General features: G+C 41.4%; 1 long non-coding RNA gene across 4 annotated transcripts in view; it reads left to right on the forward strand.

Annotated features, from left to right (window-relative positions):
• LOC140521091 (uncharacterized) overlaps positions 1-23351 on the forward strand; it is a 169841-nt gene that overhangs the window by 122195 nt on the left and 24295 nt on the right. For all 4 annotated transcript variants that reach the window (XR_011972784.1, XR_011972787.1, XR_011972785.1 and 1 more), the window contains 4 exons: positions 16337-16404; positions 17517-17670; positions 19592-20477; positions 21736-21806. This is a non-coding gene — a long non-coding RNA (uncharacterized lncRNA). The remainder of the gene's footprint in view (positions 1-16336; positions 16405-17516; positions 17671-19591; positions 20478-21735; positions 21807-23351) is intronic.

Genomic DNA, 23351 nt, shown 5'->3' on the forward strand with positions numbered 1-23351 from the left:
TTGAATAGGTAAGAATGGCTACAAGTTTGGGGGGAGGATGTGTTGCCAAGCTTTGTACAAGGAAACACCAGCAATTGAAATCTTTAGGCAAAATGGACACTTATTATATACATGAGAGGCATTCATTTTACATATGGGTTGGGCAAAACCAGGGGATCTTAACCTTTTCTGTGTCATGGACCCCTTTAGCAACGTGGCAGAGTCTGTGGACTCTGAGTAGTGTTTGCTGTCCACATTCATAATTGGAGGAAATGCTAAATTTCTGTTACAAGTAAACAAAAACGAAGTTGCAATTTTTGCGAAAGGAAAGGAGAGAGATTGAGAGAGATGAAGGGAGAGATGGGAGAGGATGAGGAGAGTAAAAGATGGAGAAAGACAGGATGGAGAGATGAAATAAGAGAGGGGAGAGAGAGAGAGAGAAAGAGAGAGAGAGAGAGAGAGAGAGAGAGAGAGAGAGAGAGAGAGAGAGAGAGAGAGAGAGAGACTCAGGACCCAGATCAACTACGATTCACCTCTGATTCATACTTGGGACATACTTATAATGCTTTCTACCACTACTTACATTTCCTTTTTGCTATCTTGCTCAAACTTCAGGTTGAGTTAGTTTATGAGTCTTCTTTCTTCTCTGCCATCTCCTTCCTTCTTGACCTTTCACCTCATTCCCAGTTAAGGACTGACCTAGTTGGTGTTTGTAGCCAACCAGATTTCATAGTCTCACTGCTGGTTCTCTCCCCAGAGCAGATCTTCCCAAGAGGTGGTAAGAGAGAATGGGATCTGAGTTCAAGGGTCACTATTGAGGGATCACTCTTATGTCCAGAAAAAGGGGTGGCTCACATTTTTCTGGCCCATGTACACAGGCTACTACAGCCTGTGAGAGCCTAGGAGTCAGTTGGGGAGTGGGTGGAGAGAGTGAATTCTTGAACCCAAGACACATGGATACAAGGTGTGTCCTGGCTTGGCCCAGCTCTGCACAGGACTGCTTCCTTTCAGCAGATCAGCTCAAACCTTCGATGATGATGATTGCAGTCCCACCGCCCTCCATCTGCTTCATTTCCTGTGCACCCTCTGGTTGGCAGCAGACCCACAGCTGCAGGCTTTTCTCCCCCACCCAGACATTGGGACACGCAGGAGCCATCCAGATGTGCAGGATGCATCACTGTGAACCACTAGAGCATAACCCTGCAGAGAAGCAGCCCTGTGCCATCAGGAGCCCTGCACAGCAGGCACCTTCCCTTCTCCTGGGTACCTGGGGAGAAAGCAGGAGCAGTAGGTGTCCCCTCACCAGGCACAGTCACTTCTCTGGATGCTGGAGCTTCCGCAGATGCTCAGCTTAAACTCTGAGCAAAGAGCCAAACCAGTATAAGTCTGTACATTGAAGGCCTCAATTTCAGATTCGATTCACAAATTTAATTTCCTATCCCTTAATTGAATTCTGCATTTTAGTTGTGTTTTTATTATTTACACGGGCTCTCTTTAATGAATCCAAATTGCTGCCCTGTAGCAGTATTTTGTCTTAGGTTAACTTCTTGAAAACCGATCGGCATTGGAGTTTATTCCGCACTGGGTTCAGTTATTTTCTGAAACGAAGCACAATTAAATTAGAATAATGAACATGCTCTTTAGAGGATTAATTCATAATAAGCAAGCCATGTGCTACAGCTCACAGAAGAAAGGGCACACGGATCGAAAGCTGTTTTTTTTACGTAAATATGAAAAGTACATTCTGCAAAGCAGAACAAATCAGCTAATGACATCCAGAGCACTGGCCAGGCCCAGAGCGGCATGAAGCTGGCATCTCCCCTCTCGCTAATGCACATTATGTATACACTATGTTACCTACCTTGGGGAAGAAAGGGCTGGGAGCCACTGAGGACAGAAGGCTCCTCTTCTCAGAAGCCATGTGTTAAAGCAAAGAGGACCTCCCAAACCAACACTTCAAAGCTTTCCAAGCAGCCTCTCAGATAGTTCCCTCAGGGTTTCCCAAACCTCACAACCTAGACCGCAAATCCTTGACCCACCCTTCCCTTCCCTCCCTTGGAACTCACAGCCCACGATTTGGCCCATCTGCTGTAGCACTACCACTCCCTTCTGTGTTGTACCTCCCCCTCTCTCCAGGGATACCAGGAGGGAAGGAGGGAGAGGCCCATCTTTCCATCCTGGTCTCCCAGCAACACCAGAGAGAAAAAAATATCTTTCTGCAGGAATCCTCTGAATGGCCAGTCCTTAGCTTGTTTCAAGAGGCTACTCTAGCTGCTTGTAGGATTTGTTTATAGAAGGTTCCAAAAGAGAACTACCTGGTCTTATATATTTGGTGAAGAATAAATATCTCTTTCACACCTCTCCCTTTCTATTCCTAATCCTATCTTCTAATTTCAAGTGAAATTATAAAGAGATTCCAGATTGAAGCAGGCAGATGCCAACAGTTGAATGAAACAAAGTAAAGATTAGACAAACGTATGAATGGTAAATGAATGCTGAAGAAATGAATGATTGAATGATGAAATGCTGAATGAATCAGTACGGAAGGAATAAAAGTGGTACACATGAATTAAGTTTTGAATGAATAAGTGATACTAATTAATTAAGACTGAAATCAGAATGAATGCTTAATGATTGAGTGATAAAGATGAGTCAATGAATAATGAATGACTTCATAAATAATTTCTTCACAAATGAATAGGCAATGTGTGATGAATGATTTATGGAATGAAAAAGTGAATGAACAGTGAGCAAGTTTTCTCCTACACCTTCTGAAGGATATAAGCAAACCTTCCAGCTGCCTCCGCCTGTGGTAGGGCCGGGATCCTGTCTGTTGGGAGAGCTTGACAGAATGAGGGTGCTTTTCCTGGTGCTCAGAGAATGGGTAGATGTTAGCCCAGCTCAAATGGTGAGGAAAGAGGGGAGCTTAGGCAGGCTGTTGGGAATGCAGTGGAAGCAGAGATCAGAGTTGGAGGAGATCCGAAAAGGGATGAGAAAAGAGACCTGGAGGGGATGGCTGGGGGTGGGGGAGGAGGGATGAGAGGGACCCATATGGGGAAAAGAAAGAAAGTTTCTGTTGACTCTCCCAGTCCAATAGCACACAGATACCTTTGCATGAAGGGGGTCAGTGGTTCTGACCTAGGAGTGGTCTGCTCAGGGCCACTGTTCAAAGTGGAAGCATTCTTTCTTCGTAGATCCTGTGACTGCAGGCTAACTAATTTTCCCACAGCCAAGCTGAGGTCTGTGATGGGAATCCCTGTGAAACCACAGGCCATAGGACTCTTCATTAGAGACTTATAACAGACAGATTAGTCTAACGAGTAACAGAGTTCAGTTCTGTTGAATGAGGCGCTGGTGTGATTCAGAGGTTGTTACTATTATTGTGTTTTTTTAATAGAAGACCATTACCTGGGCCACCAGCAACATCCATGAGACTGATGGCTCTCAGCCTCCCCTGGGCAAAATCTCTGTGTGTGTGTGTGTGTGTGTGTGTGTGTGTGTGTGTGTGTGTGTGTGTGTGTGTGTGTGTGAGAGAGAGAGAGAGAGAGAGAGAGAGAGAGAGAGAGAGAGAGAGAATTTCCAGTGAAGTACTGCTGTGTAGACTTTCCTGGAATGGGCCTGAGCCCTTAGACAAGAAAGCAGATTAAGATTGCTAGATTAACAGTCAGGAGAATTGTGTTTGAACCTTGGCTTTGCCTCTTATCACCTGCATTGCATGACCTCAGGCAAATCACTTAAACTTCCTAGGTCTCAGTTTTCGTATTAGTAAAGTGAGAGGACTGGTTCATAACCTAAGGTTTGTGAACTTGTTAAAAATTTTTTTTTGATAACTCTATTTCAATCTATTTGATTTCCTTTATAATCCTATGTATTTTGTGTATTTAAAATAATTCTTTTGAACAGGGGTTCACAGGCTTCACTGGACTATCGACAAAGGGGTTGCCAACAACACAAAGGTTAAGAACCCCTGGACCAAATTTTCTTCTGCTTTTAGAACCAGTGACAAAGGACAGATGTGTCATGTTACCTGTAGCCCTAAGGGTGGGATTCGGTCAGTTCTGAGGCTTAGGGGAAGGTGACCTTACTCTAGACCCATGGGGCAACAGGATGAGGAAAAGATGTCTCACTTTAAAAGACCACTCAGCTCAGAGGATTCACACATGGAGATGATGACATTGTATTTCCGATTTTTAAACCGAGACTCTTGGGTGCTGAAAACTGAAAAGGCTTTTGTGGAGCCCTCCCCTACATCTCTAGACCCTTTCTTTTCCCTTTGGGGAATCTTCAGGGACTGAGGTGACCATCTTCTCAAACCTGAGGGACAGAGGATTCAACAAAGCAAGGCAGACCTGAGGGCCTGAAAATCCCTCAGGCCTGGAATGTAATCAGACAGGACAGGCTAATCAATGAAAGCAGGCCCCATGCTCCCTCCATAACTGAATTCCTGTCTTTTCACCCTAACAGCAAGCACTTAGAGTAATTGCATTCCAATAAGGCTCTCTCAGGTCTCCAGCAGCCATGACAAGACCAGCACTGAAACCTGTTGACACACCATCTGCATCCAGAGAGGCCACCAAGACCCAGGACAAGCTGTTTTAAATTCTTCTTAGTTGCCTTTGCTACAGGAGACAATGGACTTTGTAACTGATCTTACCCAATGGCCCACATTCTCTTCCCACCCACTGGCCTGAGCCCTGAAGCCACAACAGCTCTCTGCTGGAGCTGTCTTTCTGAGGTCAAAGCAGTGGCATCTGTTAGCCAAAGCAGGTGGCCCCTTTGGGAATGCCTCACCTTTTCCATGGCCCAGCAAGGCCAAGCTGGGCCAAACCAGCTCAGGAGGTAGAATTGCAAAGTGATGGGAGTGGGTAAAGGTCTAACTATATTTACATATTAAAGGTCTTATTGATGCCTTCCTGAAAGGTTTCTCCCTTACAGAGGGTGTCTAAGGAAAAGCAGAGTAGGTCCCCAACATTGGAGGAAACCTTATAAATCTAAGAGAGTAGCACCTCCTAAAATACAAACAGTCTCTGGAAAAAGGCCTGAGTATTTGCCAGAGAATATAGTTAATGGGATTAACAGGGAAAAATTCTCAACACGTGGTTGGAGATTCTTTTAAAAATTAGCTTTTCTATTATGAACTCAATCATCAACAAACATAAACATTTAAATATTTAAAAAAAGATAAGAAAGAAACCTGTGTAAAAAACTGAGCTTCTGACAGAAGTAAACAAACAAAAGTACAGAAGGGAATTTGAGATTTCTGAATTCCCAAACAAGGACCTGGTTTCAAATTCCATCTGTGATGCTAGTTGGGTGACATTGTACAAGCCACTTTTGTTGTTATTTTTAGCTTAGTAAAATATTCCAGAGATGTTTGAGTAAGATGTACAAACTGGATGAAAGAAACTCTTGTAGGAAGTGGTCTGGCTAAAGTACAGGTGTTTTTATCTATTTCCACTGGCTTGAGAAAATCACTTAACCTCTCTGGACCTCAGTTTCCTCTTCTGTTTAAATGAGGGTATTGGATTAGACTTCTACAGTTCCGTCCTTTCCTCCAACCAAAGGATGGACTTTTGAGAAGGTAGAGAGGCAGGATGATGTGTGATATCCAATTCACAACCATCTTCCTTTGATCCGTATTCAGTCCTTGGTGTACACTCTGCTTCTGTTTTCTTCCTGAGAAACCCTGAATCTTCCAATAGGTCCCCTCCTTCTCTCTCCCTGGTTTGATCAGGGACAAACCAGAGCTGAGGTGGGTTTTGATCATCTTTTCTGAGCACCTTTTCTATCCTGTTCTGATAGAATGGATCATTGTGGTCTGGAAACTCACTTCTCACTGAAAGGAAGGACAAAGACTTCGGAGTCCAGAGTGCTGCATTTGTAGTTCAGTGTGTTCATTAGAAATAGCTGGGGAATGAATTTTGTCCTGTAATTGGTCCTATCTTTCCCTCAGTCTGTGCATTGTTAAAGTTCCCCCGCCTTGTTCCTCCCTTCTATTTTAATTAGTAGAAAAGGCTGCTTTATCTCTGGGTCTGCAGCATCAACTCTTCCACCTCTTTCTCCATTAGAAGGACAACCAAAAGTGGGTAATTTTTTTTTGTGGTTTTTTTGAAAGGACATAATATTTCTCAAAGGGCTTGGATAGTTCCTTAAACATTTGTGAGCGGGTTGGTTTCAGGGAATGTAGCTTTTGGAATGGAGATACACCCAGCTATGTACATCATTCTATTCCTCTCTTTTCTCGTTGGGCAGACTCTATAAAGCTTATACCAGATGGGTGAGGGCATCAATGAGAGCAAAGGGGCAGGCTTAAATATACCTGCCCTCTATAAGTAATAAGTCTTTTCTTTATTTTGAAAGCAGGATATGATGGATTCCTAAAACTGGCATACAGGAAGACCAGGGATTCCCAGTCTTTTTTAGTCACCTTGGGTTTTGGTAAACATTTCCATACCTTCTTTTAATTGGAAAGGAAATAAATTCTAGAGTTAACCATGCATATATCTATATCTATTCATATGTATACATATATACACATATGCATGAAATAAATGTTTTCCTAAAGAAAAATGTATTTGCTACAGAACAACTTTTGAAAACATCATAAAATTATTGTTTGTTAAAACACAGTCAAATCAGTTAGCGAACCTCCCAATTCTGTTTCTTGTCAGCCGACAGCTTGATTCTTGGTATAGTTTCTGAAAGGGATATTCTCATATCATGTTCAGCCTCCAGTTGGTTTCTTGCTTTGAATTTGATTGAGAACAGAACTGGGAATCCTGATTCATGAAGATAAGATATTTTAAATGGAATTAAAGTCTTGCAAGTACTTTTAGTAAGAAAGGGTTAGGTATCCTTCTCCAAAGGGACACCAACATTTTTGTGACTTCACTGTTTGGAAATTTATTTGGAGCTTCTGCTTACTGCAAAGAATCAAATAGCTGTTTTTCACTGGATCATTGTTGCTTACTTTTTCTAGCTCAATATGAAAAGGGCTTCATATCCAAACCTTAATCACTTGGTTTTGGTCAGCAAGAATTATTTATCCAACTATCTCTGTCCAATTTTTCAGTTTCCCCCCCATTAACACTATTAATTTTGGGCTATTTCAATGGGTTTGTATAATTATTTACCAAATTACTGATTCCCCAAATCCCCATCACATAGAGGGCTCCTTTAGGACAGGGACTGTCCTTTGTCTCTTTTTGTATCCTCAGCACTCAGCACAGTACCTGGCACATAGCAGGCACTTAAGAAATGTTTATTAACTGACTGAAATATTCCCTTTACTCCTTTGAAAAGCTTCCTTTGAAGGCAGAGTCAAGATGGTGCTCTGTATACCTCTTTCACAACAACCTAGAAAATGCTCCAGACTGAATTTTGACTAGGAAAGTAAATAAAAACAAACAAACAAACAAAAAAACAGAAAAGAAAAAGAAAAAAGAAAAGAAAGACATTATGAGTCATTTTCCAGCCCAGGGTAACTAAGAAAGATAGAGAGATCTGTGGACACTGGGATTGGGTCTGACCAGGAGTGCAGCATCATTGTAGTGGCAGTAGTAGGGAACCTCCCATCACTCAGGGATCATAAGGGGATTGAGACTGGACAGCAGGTCAGGAAACACTGGAACAGAAAGAGATCTTAGGGGATGCCTTCTTTTCTAAAATACATAGAGAACTGAGTCAAATGTTATATCTATAATAACATATAACAGTCTAACAAATCTATAACAATATGATTCTCCAATTGATTCTCCGATTGATAAATGGTCAAAGAATATGAATTGGCAGTTTTTAGAGGAAGAAATCAATGCCATCAATGTCTATACGAAACACTTTAAATCCCTAATAATTAGAGAAATGTATATTAAAACACCTCTAAGGTACCACCTTACGCTCATCAGATTGGTTAAAATGACCTTAAAGGAAAATGACAAATACTGAAGAGAATGTGGGAAAACAAATACGCTAATGCACTGCTGGTGGAGTTGTGAACTATTTCAACCATTCTAGAAGCAATTTGGAACTATGTCCCCCAAAGCTATTAAACCGTGCATATATACCCTTTGACCAAGCAATACCACTACTAGGTCTATACCCCCAAAGAGATGAAAGAAAGGAAAAAGATCCATTTGTATCAACTGTTTATAACAGCTCTTTTTGTAGTGGCAAAGAATTAGAAACTGAGGGGATGCCTATCAGTTAGGAAATGACTGAACACGCTGTGGTATATGATTATGATTGAATACCATTGTGCTAAGAAATGATGAAGAGTTTGGTTTCATAACCAAACCTTAGGAAAGGCTTCTTGTAGAAGATGAGATTTTAGCTTGGACTTGGAATCAAGAGGCAGAGAGAAGGAGGAAGACTATTCGAAAGGCTGAGGGTGCACAGATTTAAAATGACACAATTCCTACCCCCAGGTATCTTGCATACTGCTGGGGATGGGGGATGGAGGTGTGAAGTGTACACAAGTAAATATGATACAAAATAGAACATGATTGAGATCAAGGAGAAATCCCAACCAAGAGGTCTAGGAAAATGTAAGGAAGGAAAAGATCACTTTCATCATAGAGAATTAGGGAAGACTTTATGAAAGAGATGGCTTGTGAACTTGAAGAAGGGTGAATTTTTATTGCCTGTGTGACCTTGGGCAAGTCACCTAACCTCATTGATCCTTCTTCATCTGAAAATGAGGGGATTGGACTAGGTGGTCTTTGAGGCTCTTCCCAGCTCTGTAGCTATGGTCCTATGAAATAGAGAAGCTGGGGAGGAGAGAATGAACTTTGATGAGAAGAAAATGAGTTCATTTTTAGATGCCAGATCCTTAGTGTTAGTGGGACATTTAGACTTGAGCTCAGGGCTGGATTCATAAATTGAGAGTTATCCACAAAGAGTGGATAATTAGACTCGAGAGCTGAAGAGAACCAAAGGACAAAGAGAGAAGCGGGTCTAGGATTGACCAGGGGTGGAATGATGACTTCACCAAGGAGACCTAGAAGCAGCAATCAAATTAAAGGAAACATGAGAGAGCATTGTCCTAGGAGCCAGTTTGAAGAAAGTATCTAGGAGGAAGGGGTGGTGATAGTGCTAACACCACAGAGAGGTCAAGAAGCATGTTGCCTCATCATAACGATCGTTATCATCACTACTACTTAGATTATTACTGCCAGCATGGGAGGGGCTATCTCTGATTTTCCTGATCTATATCTTGCCACTGGACCCAGATGACTCTAGAGGAGATAGTGAGGCTGGTGACTTTGCACAGCCCTGCTTCACTTAAATCCAATTCACTTGCAAATCAAGACATCACCTTCCTGATGTCATTGGTCCTCTGAGAATGAAGGACAAACAGCAGCTAGCATCAAGTTACACGCGTTAACTTTCCCAAATGACAGACTTGGAGTCAAGAAGGTCTGAGTACTTTGCTCTATGAGCCTAGGCAGATTGTTTCACTTCTCAGTCTCTATTTCCTCCTCTATAAGATCTACAAGATGAAAATAATAATAACACCTACTTCTCAGGGTTGTTTGATTAATGGAATAATGCATATAAAGACCTTTGTGAACCTTAAGATGCCATATAATGTGAGTTATGGTTAACATCACATCACTATTTCTAAGTCACCAGCATCTTCAGTGTTACATGAAGAGTCATCCTGTCCTAGTAACTAGAGTAGTGGAATTGGAACTGGCACGACGTAGGTTCATATTCCACCTTGCATGTTTCCTGGCTATGTGATCTTGTGCTTCTTCTCTGAGATAGAGGTTTTTCCTTTTTCTGCATGATGTGAATAGCTTTAAATGATCAGTCATTATTAACATCGTCCATAGTGTTATCCTTGAATTTTGTGACTGTTTAACGTTGCCTTCATTTTCATAGCTATAGCCATAGTGTTAATTTTTCTGTTCTCTTGGCTCTGCTGAGAAATCATATTTGGTTCCAGTGTTCAGGGAAGCCTCACGAGGAGATGGCATTGGAACTGGATCTTAAAAGATAAGGTCTCTGATTCTGGAGAGTTAAGGGTTAAGGGTGTTTGTTCAAAAGGGGCTGTGGAAAGAATGGTATGAGCAAAGGCAAGGAGCCAGGAGAACAAAAAATTGGATTTTCAGAAGAAAAAGTAAATCACTTTAACAGAATTGGAAGATAATAATAATAGACAAAGCTGGAAAGGTAGCTTGAAGGCAGATATGAAAGGGCAAGGATAAGGACTTTGGATTTCTCTGTGTAGGCAATTGGGAGCCATTAAACATTGTTGAGGAGAGGAAGAGAGCAATTAATGTAGTATTTGGGGAAGATAAATAAGGCATTTGTGCAAGATGGATTGAAGAGTCGAGAAAAGGGGCAAGATGTTTAGGAGGCTTTAGTTGTGATCTAGATGTTTGGTTAGTTATCTATTTGTGGGTTAAGCTTTAATGGTGTCCATAGGAGTATACAAAAAAGGATGGATGTGAAGATGGAGTTTTGAAAGGAAGAATTTGTAGGACTTGACAAGAAAATGACTGAGACAGAGGGAGGGGTAAAAGTGGAGATTTTGAGCTTGGATGCCTGGAACAATAATGACAAAATTTTAGAATGTGAAGCATCTTCCCACTCCCCATACTCCTTTCTTCTCTCTCTCAAAAAACAAATATTTTGGGGAATGGGATGTGGAGATGGTTTTATTTTATTTTGATGATCTTAGGAGAAGAAAGAAAAGAAAAGAGGAATAGATGAGGGAGCAAAGGAATAAGAAAGGAGTGAAAAAAACCCCAGGGCTTTTTTTCCAATTATTGGAGAAAGGAGGAATTAAAGAGGGATCTTCTTTTGGGAGGAAATTAAAGAGGGGCTAGAGTAGACATTTTATTTGTAGAAAAAAGGCAAATAAAGAGGACTAGTTTGTTGGGTAGGAGTAGATGATGAGTTTGGTTTCAGATGTGCTTTACTGAGGTTAAATATTTGACACCTGAATGGAGGATGGGCTGGAGTGGGGAGGGAGGGATTGGTGGCAGGGAGACCAACCTGCAGGTGGTGAGACCATGCACTAGGATAGGGGCAATGTCAGAGGAGAGAATGGAGCACATGTGAGAAATGTTATGAAGGTAAAACCAACAGGTCTTGGAATAGACTAGATATGAGAAGTGAGTGAGTGAGGAATCTAGGATAACACCTAGATTGTCAGCCTGACTGAGTGTCGCGAGAGAAGGATGATACCATTAATAGTTAATACGTTCAGTTGTATCTGACTTTTTGTGACCCTGTTCGGAGTTTTCTTGAAAAGATACTAGAATGGTTAACCACTTCTTTCTCCAGCTCATTTTACAGATGAGGAAACTGAGGCAAATCGAGTTAAGTGACTTGTCCAGGGTCACACAGCTTGTGTCTGAGGCCAAATTTGAACTCAAGAAGAGTTTTCCTGACTCCAAGCCCAGCACTCCATCCATTAGTAGCCCTGCTGTAAATGTCTCATTGAGGTTGGAATACTAGTCTCTAAGCTGACTGTCCATATTCTGCAATGCTTTATTGCTTGGCATTTCCTTTCCTTTGTGGGCATAAGGCTGCCTCTTCCATACCTCTTTCTTGTCAGGACTCTGGGGAGCTTTTTTTACCTCCTTTCCCCCAATGGAAGGACTCCTTTAGATGGAAGTCCCAAACTGAATTGTTTCTCAGGAATCTGAGGTAGGGATAGAATACAGCATGGGGAGCCCTGTTCTCTTCTTAACTAGGCAGGCAACTCCAGAACCATAAACCCAAGGCACTGGCTGGAGGTCACCAGCTGCCTCAGCTGCTGGTGCCTCAGCTAGTAGTGCCTCTAGGTAGTGGCTAATGGAGACTTTGAATTCAATTCTTCTGAGGTAAGATTCTCTTGCACTAAATAAGAATAGTCAGCCAGTCAGCAAGAATTTATTTGTACTTAAACCATAGAGCTGCAAAGATGGTCGAAGGTTCTCAAGCAGAGTTTACAATCCAAGGAAATAATAAGTTCTCATTAATACCCTTCCCCAAGATTAGCAGCCTGGGCCTGGAGTCAGAAAGACCTGATTGAAATCTGGCCTCAAACATTTACAATCTATGCAACCCTGGGCAAGTCACTTGACCTCTGCTTGCCTCAGTTTCCTTAATTGTAAGGGTTGCTGTGAGGATCAAATGAAATATTTGTAAAGTGCTTTTTGGAACGCAGGTTATTATTATTACCCAAACTGACTGGCTGCCATTGGGGAGGTTACTCCCCACTCCCCACCCAAAATGTCCTTTTCATCATCACCCACCCTTGTAGCCTTAGCTCAGGGGTTCTTAACCTTTTTTTGTGTCATACACCCTTTGGCAACAGTCTGGTAAAAGGCTATTCTCAGAACTCTTCTTAGAATAAGACTTTTCAATACCTAAAATAAAATACCTAACATTTTCAAATGTCTAAAATTAAAATATCTGCAAAAAATTACAAAGGAAAACAATGATATTAAAATGTGGTTATCAATATATAATAAAAACAAATTAATGGACCTCAGATTAAGAACTCATGCCATGACCCTTCCTTTTGGTAAATCCTGTAGTGCTGTAGTGTGGGAATGGGCGAGGGAGGTCAGGAGGTGGAAGAGATTGGGTGAGGATACAGGAGGATGAGGGTATGAAAGCCTCTCTCAGAAGATGGATTAGAAAAAACATCAGCAGCTGCAGCCAGAGCCAAACGCCTGGGAGTCTGCCCACAAAGGCTGACCGCTTCTTTTCCATTCCCGTAGTTCAAGCACACAAACACAGAGTGTACAGGCACTAGGCCATTGGATTGGAAAAGTCAGGCACTGCCATCAGGCAAATGGAATCTTTGCATTTCATTCCTTTCCCCTCCTTCTCTCCCCAACTCCAGCCCAAACAGGGGTGATGCTCTCCAAGCTCAATGCTGTGCAAAGAATTATGGGAACTGTGTAGAACCTGGACGAGAATGAGAAGAAGGATGTTTCTTGGATGACTTGTGGGTTGGGGCTAAATCTCAGTGTTGTATTGTGTTGTGTTTTGTGTGAGTGTGTGTGTGTGTGTGTGTGTGTGTGTGTAACAGGGAGAGAATAAGAATTTATCTATCACCTACTATTATCTCTTTTAATCTTCCCAACAACTCTACAAGCTAGGGGCTGTTATTATTCCCATTTTGCAACTGGAGCAACTGAGGCAAATAGTGATGAATTGACTTGAGGTCTTCCTGACTCCAGACCCAGAGCACTATCTACTGCTACACCTAGCTGTCCTCCTTAGGTTGTATGAGGAAAAGACTGGTACAAGCAACGGGAAGGCAGAAGGGAGTTTCCTTCTTCTCCCTGAGGGACTGCAATGGGCATTGGGCAGTTACTAGAGCAGGATTGGATTAAGGGGCTTTATAGCCTCCTGTTTCCAATCACCTGTCAGCCGGCTGTGCTCACCTTCCTATCAACAGAGACATGATAGCCTCCTGGAGAGACACAACAAAGTTCAGTTTCTAGGATCCTCCCAGAGTCAGCCTTATCAACCCCGAAGTCATCATTATCACTAATGTCTTAGAGGAAAATCTTGGTAGGATTCCAGACCTACTTTGGGGATGGGGCCAGGGGCAGGGTTAATCCACAATCACTGCCAGAGTTCAGGCCCTCAACACCTCTCCCCTGGACAATTATAGCAGCCTTCTACTGTCTTCCTGCCCCAAGTCTATCCCTACCTTAATCCATCCTTCACTCAGTTGTCAAAACTATTTTCCTAAAGTGTTGGTGTGACCATGTCAATCCCCTACTAAGTAGCCTCCAATGACTCCCTATTGCCTCTAAGATCAGATATAAGGTCTTTTGTTTGGTATTTAAAGCTCTTCATAATATGGCTGCTGCTTCCTTTTCCAGTCTCTTACATTTTACTCACACGTTCTCTGGTTTGGCTATATATTGGTCCAACTTGTGGTTCCTTGCACACCTTTGATCTTTATCCCTTTTTACCAGCTGGCCCCTATGCCTAGAATTCTCTCTCTCTTCATCACTGCTTTTTAGTTTCCAGAGCTCTTTTTAAGACCCAGTGCAAATCCCTCCTTCTAGGGGAGGCCTTTCCAAATCTCCCCAGATTCTAGTGCCTTCTTCTTTGAGAACACCTTTCATCTACTCCCTCTGTATCTTTTATATACCATAAACTTTTACCATAAGCCTTTTGAGAACAGGGACTGTTTCTACTTTTCTTTGGATCGTCACAATGATTAGTATAATGCCTGGTGAAACATTTAATAAATGCTTAATAACTGGATGACCCATTATGGTGGAGGGAAGGTACAGAGACAGGGACAGGGAACACGTTCATTTAAAAAAAAAAATTTCTCTTTCTACACAACTTTATCATCCACTTGTGATTTTTTTTAATGACAGCATTTTAATTCCTTTCTCTGTTCAGTCACTAATGCTGAGAACCATATTTAGTTTTATAAACTTCTCCCTGTTTTTTGTTTTATTTTATTTTATTTTTGTGGAGCTCATGAAGTTTTTTGTTTTTGTCACTGAAATGTGGAATATTAATACACTTCAGTTTAGTTCTGTAATGGCAAGAATTTTTTAAAAGAAATTAAAAGATGGACTGGAAAATTCTCTTCTTTTGGGGGGTTTAATGGAGGAGCTAGGGCTCTAGGGGCTGGGCTATCTCAGCAGGAAGTTCCCTTTTTTATAGGATGAAGCCAGATAAGATCTTGTAAATCATTTAGTAAGGTTAGAGCTGGAAGGGACCTTTGAGGTGATCTGGTCTAACCCTTTCATTTTGTAGATGAAGAAAATAAACCCCAACAGAGTAAAATGACTTGTCCAAAGTCATGAAGTCAAGAAATCAAAGAGTTGAAGTCTGAACTCAGGGACTTGAACTTTAAATTTAGCGCCCTTACTGTCCTGCCACACTGCTGCTCATCCCTATCTCCTTTGGAACCCCAAGCCTATCTCTAAGCTACATCATTATAGGCAGTTTCTGCCATTAAAATAGCCAGTTATTTAGAAGCCCCTGAGTAAATTTTCAACTTTCATCCAGATAACTGACATTGTATAGATCAGGGGATCCTTGGGCCCGGAGGTATAGCCAATTGATACAGTGTGTAGAGTTTATTTTCTTTTTTCAAAGAAGGGAGAAAGGTAAAAATCTTTGACTCTGACATGGTTTTTCCATACTTCTACCCATCCTAAAGTACTAGTTTTGGCCTTTGTATAGACTCATAAATTCTGATGGGCATATTCCTGTTTTGTCGTCATTCTTGCTATAATAATCTTCCTTATTCCCACTTTCATTATCAGTCAGTCAGCTAATTATTTGCTGAGTAACTACTGATGCCCAGTACTCCAAAGATAGGCCTGGCTATGTTACTCCTTTACTTAAAAACTTTAAACATTATCTCTGTTGCCTCTAAGATAAAACTGGAACTCAGTGTAGCATTTAAATTCCTCTACAATCTGGCTTCATCTATCTTTTCCAGAAGTCTGTTACCTACCTTCTTGTCTTTGGATTACTAGGTGTTCCTCAACTCCACCTACCATTTCCTCCCTCTATCCCTTTGCACCGGCTGTCTTCCATGCCTGGTTCACTCTTTCCCCCCTCTGCTTCTCAAAATCCCTAACTTCCTTCTGGGTTCAGGTCAGGTGCTACTTCTGCGTCCCTCCACTTGTTAATGTGCTCTCCCTTCTCAAATTACTTGCTATTTACTTGTATAATTCCCCCATCCCCTCAGGAGTTGCCTTAAAAGAGCAGTATTTTTTTTGACTCTTTATTGCATTTGCCCAGAGTTTACCCCAGGAAAATTATCAAATACAGCTTATGTGTAGCACCTGTCTGAGTTTGCACAGATGTGGGTAACAGGGTTCCCAGCTCCTAGAGAAGCACTCAAGGTAATATACAAGATCGATTCCCTGTCTCCCCCAACTCTGGTTTTGGATCAAGCGTGTAATTTCATCAGGGAAGGGAACTTGTGTGAGGAATTTCCTCTGCTAGCACAGATTTGAGCTTTCTCTGCAATTTATAGTTTGAAGGAGTTGCCTGGGGCCACTGAGAGGAGTCACACAGTCAGAGATTTTAGAATTTGGACTTGAATGTGGGTCATCCTGAGTCTGAGGTCAGGTCTCTAACTACTAAGTAACAAGCTACTTCTCAGGCACAGGACAGACCTTATTTCACCTTACAGAGAACTGCAGAAGATGCGACAGAATGAAATAAATCATTAACAAATGTAGAAAATACATAAAAGGTCTTTCAGTAGCCTATAAGTAATTAGTACAGTTTTTCTCTCAGTCTAGTAGGTTCTACTTTTCCACAGGGTCTTAGAGTTCTCCATAATCAGTGGGAATTGAACTTGTCATTGCCAGTGGGGCTAATTGTGGATATTCAGGTGAATGCTTCTCTCCTACAGGATTCTATGTAGTCCCCATCAGACTTGTAGGGCAACCTTGAGGTTTGGATTCCCTCCAGAAGGAAAAGGTAAGGCAAGGCAAGGTAAGAAGCATTTTTTTAAAGCACTTACTGTGTTCCAGGCACTGTGCCAAGCATTGGGGATACAAATGCAATAAAAAAAAATAGATCTTGACTTCCAAGGGCTTCCATTCTAATGGGACACAGAATACACAAAAAGATGAAAAGGTGGGAGAGGGGGAGGTACTTAAAAGGACCATGGTGTTGAAGTCTGCAAAGTCAGGAGCAGGGTCAAGAGAGGAATAAAGACTAGACATCCTGGGTCCTTCTCCAAAATGGAGGATCTCACTAATGGGAGTTAGAGGACTAGCATGGTGGAAGGAAGTTCCAGAGTGAGTAGGCTTGATTGGAAGATGGATGTTACAGGCTGAGAAGTTCTTAGGTGCTGAGGAGGAAGTTCCAGGGTAAGACAGCAGCTAAGGCATGGTGGTAAAGTATGGGAAATATACTTTTCCTGTTAGACCTGTTAGGCAACTACTTTCTTATTGGACCTGAATTATCTCATGGTAATACAGGAGGAAAAGTCAAAGCTTCATTCCCTTACTACAAGCTCTAGGGCAAAAATAAGATAGGGAAATTCTAGTTTCTACCAGATTCCTTACATTGAACTAGATGAAGATTGGAAGCTTCCAATACCAGGATAAACATATGATGTTTTGGTGATGGGTTCTAGGAAAGCAGTCCCGGTGATGAGTGTGGGCCAGAGCTGCAGGCTCAGTGCTGTCATCTAAAAAGGCAACACTCCCTTTCTCTGACTACAATTTCATAGTAACCAAGTGCTTGTCCCCCTTTTGTCACATGAGCATTTCTCTAGTTCAGCATCTGTTCTGCTAGTCACGAATAATTTCATAGAGAAATATCAATTAAAAATCTGCCCTCTTTAACAATAACATAATTACAGCTGATATTCAGTTACTTTCTAGCTGTTTGTAATTGGGGGAAGGGGATGAATAATTTCTCTTCTCCTCTCTTTCAACACATCCCTCTCCTTAAAGAGTTTCAGTTAGACCAGTAGTTTACAAGAAAGAGGACACTAACACAAATCACCTAAAGCATCTCTCTGGTATCAACAGGGCAGGACTCCCTTGCTTCAAAACTGAATTTTTGTTTTTTTGAAAAAGGGGCAGCTCTACTGACCTTTAGATCTGGCAGAGTATGGAATGCTGAAGGTCCCATGCTGCCTCCAAGGCTTTCCTCTCTTCTGGATGAACAGTAGAGGCTCCTGGAGGGAGGAGAAATTTCCTCTGGAAAATACCTCTTCTTTTTTTCCTTCTGGTAAGCAATAATACTCTTTTTTCCCCTGATGGACACCAGAGAAGAAGGATATTTCTTTTCTTTCTTTAGGAAAGCAGAAGAATAAGTGTCCCTTTCTCTCTCTGCTGAAAGTTGGGACGTCTGCATGGCCTTGTGTTAATTGGGCCCAGTAGAAGAAATATATTGGCATCCTCTTTTCAGAAATAACTATGTGCATCAGGATTTTATTTTAATTATAGAAGTATCTTTTTTAAAATAGATTTGTACCTACCTAGGAATTTCTCTGATAATTGTTATAGTTTCTGGTCCCTTTTCTTCGAGAAAATTATGTTTTCATTCAGTTGGGTTTGGTCTTCATTACTTAGTGGCTTTCCACAGGAGAAATACTGGAGCCACTACCCCACTATTAAAAGTTTCCAGGCTGATTGGTCAGATTTCAAAGTCTTGCTACCAGCTTCCTGGATGCACAGTTCATTTAATAACTCATCTTCATAGATTTTTGCCCATTTTGGGTTCTTTGCTCTTTTGGTTTTTTTTTCAACCTGAAGTCAGTAGTCTCATATGATTTTTCTTCTCTGGGGCCTCTGGGACAAAGGCAGTGGAAGGGAAAGGGTTCTGTCTATGTTGTTTCCCATAAGGCTCCCATTACCTCCTTGAACTATAATCCCATAGCATCAGCTACCCATTGGGTATTTCCCTCTGTATATCCTCTAGGCATCTCAAAGTGAACATGTCCAAGACAGAGCTCACCTTCTTTCTCCCCCAACTCTGTCCTCTTCCTAACCTGCTTATTTCTATTGAGTATACCACCATCATGTTTGCCACTTTGGAGTCATGCTTGACTCTATTTTTACCCTCATTTCTCACATCCAAATAGTTACCAAGCAATGCCAATTTTATTTCCACAATATGTATATATTTCTATACATCGCTACATATTCATAGACATATGTACACATGTATACTTTATAAATGTACATATGTGGGGACACATATGAAATCTACGTATATGCATGTATAGCTATATACACATATAAATGTTGCATCTTCTTCTCTCTTCTTACATGGCTACCATCTTGGTTCAAATCCTCTTCTTCTCTTACCTGGACTGTTACAATGGCCATCTAATTGATCTCCCTGGCTCCCATCAATCTTCTTTCCAATCCATCATCCACACAGCTGTCAAATTAATATTCCTGAAGATACGATCTAATCATTTAATTTCCCCACTCAAAAAACTCTTGTGGCTCACTCTTGGCTCTGTGCAAACTCCTCTGTTTGACTCTTAACATCCTTCACAACTTGGCTCCAGCCTGCCCTTCTAGACTGACTGTATACTACTCTGTTTTATCCACTTTATAGCTCATCCAAACAGCCTGTCTTGGTCTTCTCCCCATGAATGACATTTTATCTCCCCCCTTTGCTCAGGCTCCATCCTAGTCTCTCCTCTTAGAATCTCTAACTTTCTTCAAAACTCAGCTCAAGTGCTATTCACTGTAAGAAGACCCTGTGAATCTTCTTGGTTCCTAGTGCCTCTCCCTCACTGGGACGTTGCTACCTCATATGTATTTGTACTTAACTTTTACTAATTTTCCCCAATATAATATAAGATCCTTGAAGGCTGGAATTGGTTTGTTATTTTTTTTGTCTTTGAATTCCCAATGCCTAGGCCAGTGCCTGGAGCATAATAGGGCTTTAATGAATCCTTGTTGAATTGAAATGAGTAACAATAGCTGACATACATATAGGCAACAGGTCATACACACATGCCAACACACATGCAAATATATCTATACACATATATCAAGTAAAAGTTTACAAAGCACTTTATATATATAGTGTGTGTGTGTATATGTATTATTTATATATGTATATATTCATTTGATCTTCACAATAACCTTGTAAAGTGTTACATACAGACAGTTTTATTCCCATTTTACAGATGAGGAGACTGAGGCGAAGAGGAGTTATTTGCCTTGTCCTTGTTACAGAGATGATTGACATCAGAGTCAAGATTCCCAAACCAAGATCTGTCTTGATTCCAACATTCCAAAGGATACCTCGAGATCTGCCACCAATTATTTATGGGACTCCAGGAAAATCATATTACCTCTTTGGGATTCACTCTCCTCATTTGCAAAATAAGGGAGGGGGTGTTGAATTAAGGTTTCCTCTGAGGTCCTTTCCAGCTCTAAGTTGCTATTAATCTATGAATTATATGAATCTTTGGAAATTTAGAAATGCTTATTATAGACTTGTGTAAGATTACAGGCCAGACTAGACTCTACTAACAGAGGTGGGTGCCTGGTGACCAGGTGGTGCCATGGGCATCAAGCTCAAAGCTGCAGTATTTGCCAAGTGAAGGCAATCTGGGGAATCACTAGAGGGAATGGGGATGGGAGGTTTTCAGGAGAGTGTAGCCCAGAAATTGATCACCAGGTAAGCCTGAGTCCAGACTACCTAGGAGAGCTGATGGTAAGTGAGAAATGGGTCTCAGCAGAGCTTTCAATGTTCATAGTGTGTTTTTTTCAACATTCTGGGGTTGGCCACATCTGTTTTTAAACTGTGCCCTGTCTCCCTGTGGCTGTGTTCCTTCAAGTTATCTGGAATACCAGCGGGTCACATTAGAACAGAACTTACTTTGATATTTCAAAGACATGTCATTTCACTGATGTGGTTCTCCCTTCTAACCCTCCCCCCTCCCCATGCAGGCCATAGGGATCAGAGACTGGAAGTCATCTGGAGTCCAGGCTTCTCATTTTGCAGATGAGGAAACTGAGTCCTAGAGAAGTTATTACCTAATGTCACATAGCTAATACGTTTTGGAGGTAGGATTTGAATCCATGTCTTTGTGATTTCAAGGCCAGTGTTCCATCCCCTGGACTATGCTGTGTCTTTACCACACCACAACTCCTGTGTAACTTTGAGGAAGTAATTTAGCTTCTGGGAACTTCAGCTTCCTTACTGGTGAAAAAGGCAGCTAGGGGACGCAGTAGATAGTGTGTTGGGTCTGGAGTCAGGAACTCATCTTCCTGAGTTCCAATCTCGCCTTAGATACTTGCTAATTTTGCTAATAAATTAAGTGACTTAGGCAAGTCACTTAAACCTCTTTGCCTTAGTTTTCCCATCTGTCAAAAGAGCTGGAGAAGGAAATGGCAAACCACTCCAGTGTCTTTGTCAAGAAAACCCCAAATGGGGCCATGAAGAGTCAGACATGACTGAAAAATGACTGAAGTATAACAAAAATGGGAGAACCGGACTAGGCGGCTTCTGAAATTTGTTCCCTCTCTATTGCCATGGTCTTAGTATCTTTTGTGCTTTGGTAGATAGTCTTGAGACCTATCCCCAGATAGAACCTCTAGGTAAAAATTACTTCCAAAAAAGAGCTCTGATGTAAAATTAAAAGTACTTGTTGATAGACATTGAACATGCAAAGTTAACAGAAGAAAATTAAGTAGCATGGTAAGCTATTCAGCTTGATATTTAAGTCCATCATAGACTCCCTTTCCCAACTTATTTTACAGTGTGTTGAGGACTGTGATAGTGAATATTTAACAAGTTCCCTTTCCCCCAATTGTAGACCTGATTCACTTTTAAGTTCAATCCATATTACCATTTTTCTCTGTCACTTTTTAAAGTTCAGAAGATAAACTTGAGAAACAATCAAGCCCTGATTTGTAGAGTTTGCTGATTTCTGAGGTATAAATGCACACATTGAAAATTTAACCATCAGCTTCTCTGAGCCAGTTTAAGCTGGCCCTGAATTGTTTCCTTTCCCCATAGTATAGTGAGACTAACCTACTTGCTGTTTCTCCGACTAAGCATTCCATTCCTGCCTGTATGTCTTTGCCCAGGCTGCCCCCATGTTCAGAATGCCCTTCCTCTGCATCTGTGCCTCATAGAATCTCTAACTTTCTTCTAGACTCAAACCTGGCACCTTTTCCCATGGGAAGCCTTTCCTTATTCTCCTAGTTATTAGTGCTCTCTCTTTTCTCAGATTATCTTATATTTAGTTATCTGGTGGCATGTGTTGTATATTCCCAGTAAGGATATAAACTCCCTGAATTTTTGTCTGTGTATCCTCAGATCCTGGCACAGTGCCCTGAAGATATTAGGGGCTTAATAAATGTTTGTTGGACCTTATCCCTGATGAAGAGGTGAGAAAATGTACTCCTTCTCTTCATTGTGGGGGAAGTGGGTTGTTGATCACATATAGTATCAGTCTCAGTTGATTTTTGAATTGTTCTTTGCTCCTTTTTGTGTTATGAGAAATAGCTTGCTGGGGAGGGCAAGGGAGAGGAGAGGGATACATTAAAAAAAATGAAAGCAGTGGAAAAACAGAAGAGATCAATAATTCCTTTCTAAAAAATGCTTGTTGAATTGAATTGAATGTGTCAGGAACTCCAGTTACCCAATGCTACTGGACACACTCCCTTGCAGTTCCTTATTTGGAATGAGGGCTTGCACTGTTTTTACCACTTACCACTGGAGTTAGGAAGAGGAAAAATCCTCTTAGAGAGAGGGTTGAAGGAACATGCCTAGTGGGCGCGGTGGGCCTTGTTCCATTAGAGGGGAAAGAGAGGAATTCTTCAGGTGTGGGATTGAGGAGTGTGAACGGGGAAACTCTGACCCTCTCCACACTCAGATCCCTCCTCCACATACTTGTGGAAGGAATTGTGTCATTCCAGACAGGGAAGGCAGCCAGTGTACTCCCTTGGAGACAGAAACCCAGAACAAGAGCCATAAGAAATATTTTCTGTCAAAATCATGTTAATGAAATAGTTTATTGAATTATAAAATGAATACTTGTGACCTCTTAAAAGTTTAAAAGTATGCAAAAAGAAAATGTTGAGCATATAGAGAGGGAAGATATTGAAGAGACAAGCAGAAATCAGTGAGAGGAGTGAGGGGGGTCGGAGGTAGAGGAAGGAGGACAAAGGGGGCTGTAGGGAAATGCAAAGTAGATGGTAATTCAAGACTTTTAAAGCTTTGATCAAAGCGTAACCTAACTATGATAAAAACCATGAACTGAGGCAGGGATTGTTTCACTTTAGTTTTTTGATCCTTAGCACAGCAGCTGGAACATCCAGGTTCATAGATAAATGCTTAGTGGACAATGGATGGAGTGTTGGACTTGAAGTTAAGAAGACCTGAGTTCAAATCCTGTCTTAGATACTTCCTAGCTGTGTAACCCTGGGCAAGCCATGTAATGTCTCTAGGCTTTCTGCCTCCTCATCTGTAAAATGAAGGGGTTGGTTGGATCTGATGGCCTTGGGGGTCTTTTCCAGCTCTAAATCTATGACCTTATGGCTGATTGATTTGTTCATTTACGCTGTTGTGGGACCTGAGGTAAAGAATAGAGACAGTGAAATGGAGAGGAAACAAAGGTAATAAATAAACTGCGGATTTCATAGATGCCATCCTGGGTTCAGAGACTTTTAGGACGTTAGAGCTAGTCCAAGTTATCGTTTTTGGTGGAGGAAACTGAGACACAGAATGACAAAATTCTTCACCCAAGGTTATGCAATGAAGAATAAGACTTTTAAATTTTCATTTTTGTATTCACATGGCAGTTCTTCATTGCTGATTATTTACCAGGCTCTGTGTGGGGGTGAGTGGAGGGAACTTACTTCAATCAATACTTCAAAGATTTGTGATCTTGTTGAGGTGATACCGTACTTATTAACTGGTATGATTTACAT

Source organism: Notamacropus eugenii, chromosome 1 (genome assembly GCF_028372415.1).
Source record: "Notamacropus eugenii isolate mMacEug1 chromosome 1, mMacEug1.pri_v2, whole genome shotgun sequence".
In the NCBI taxonomy this organism is placed as follows: Eukaryota; Metazoa; Chordata; class Mammalia; order Diprotodontia; family Macropodidae; genus Notamacropus; species Notamacropus eugenii.